We start from the raw sequence: 1,570 nt of genomic DNA, 5'->3' as shown, positions 1-1,570 counted from the left end.
CCACACAGAAACAGAAAAATGGGGTGGCCTTGGGCAATGCTGGGGTGAGACTGGAAGTACCCTGGTTTTACCTTAGCCCTTACCTGCTGCATTACCCTTTCTGTGTTGAGTGTATCTGTTTTCGCTCTGGGGAAATATTGTGTTTTTACTCAGTTTTTTGGCAATTTTTTGGGGGAGGAAGAGGTGTTGTGAGGTTTTGGTTTTTTTTTTGGGGGGGTTTTGTTTGTTAACCTGTCACCGCTGGACGGGAACAGTGGTGGCTGTTCTCAAGCTTCTTTTCATAAAACACATCCCTAACTTGTCCTCTCCCTCTATCATGCCAACCATGGACATGGATTCTGTTCTGCAGCACTTGGTCTGCTTTGTGCACTCTCCAGGAAAATTTAGGTAGGAGAGGGATGAACTCTGATCCTAGCTGGGTTAGGGGGTTACTGGGAAAGCTGCTACCTTTACTTATAGTCAGAAGTGAAGAGACCGACAAGACTTGCCCCTGTGCCACATTCCCAAAGGTGGAACATGCCTTGGGGAAAAAGCTGTAATGCAGTGGAGAAAATGCCAGATTTTCTGTGCATGCTGGTATCAGTCTGACCAACACTTCACTCTCTGCTTTAATTTGTTCATTGACAGATGGGGTTGGACTTGTAGGCACCCCCAAAATAGCAGTGTCCCTGGTGGAACTGGTGCCTGGGTGCTGATGCAGCTCTAGTCCGGATGAGACATTGTGCATAGCAGAAAGTGTCTGGAACAGGACATCACATCAAGGTGTGCTGTTTGCAGGCTGGAATAGGGGGAAAAATAGCTTAAAAAGTAATCTCCAGCTGTTCTGATGATTTTTGCATGCTTCCACATTTTTATTTATCAGTGGCTGTGCAGATGTTTGCATCTGGAAAGGCAGAGCTGGGCCGCTTTCCCTGTGGTCCCACAGACGGGGGTACAGCCACAGCGCATGTCTCCCCTCCCTGGGCTCTGAGCAGCATGGTTAGTAAAATCCATTGACTACAGCAAGATGGTGTATTTTTTCAACTATCTGTGTCTGACGTAACTGCTACACTTTAGTGAATTTCAATTTGCTTTGCTTTTTTATGTACCATACCCATCCTTGCATATCCTAACCCAAAAGATATTCCCTGCTGCCCTCACCTGCACTTCTTGGTCCTCCCAGAATCTGAATGCGGCTGCAACAGGGAGACAAGCATCCGTAGCGTGACAAGGAGGTGAACTCCTGTCACTGAAATCAGGACCAAATCCTAAAGTCCTCCTTTTGTCGCCATTAACTTTACCAGCGGTTTGCCAGAGCAGAAACAAAATCAAACCCAAGTGAAACAGTGAATGTGACCTGCAGAGCAGGCTCATCTCGGAGTAGAGATTGCTCAACAAAAGCATGAATACACCTATATATAAAGAAACTCAGAGGCTTTTGTCTGTCGGAAGATGAGAGGTGAATAGGGATCCAAATAACAAGAAGGCAATGTAGCTTTCTAATAAAAACCTGATACCTTTAGAGTAACTGGTCCTGGGTTTATTTAATCAGGAAAATGGTTGGGAGTTTAAATAACTTGCAATATAAAGC

This window comes from Mesitornis unicolor, unplaced genomic scaffold, assembly GCF_000695765.1.
Source record: "Mesitornis unicolor isolate BGI_N332 unplaced genomic scaffold, ASM69576v1 scaffold1626, whole genome shotgun sequence".
NCBI lineage: Eukaryota > Metazoa > Chordata > Aves > Mesitornithiformes > Mesitornithidae > Mesitornis > Mesitornis unicolor.
The sequence above is the reverse complement of the archived record's forward strand: the minus strand, read 5'-3'. Positions refer to the sequence as shown.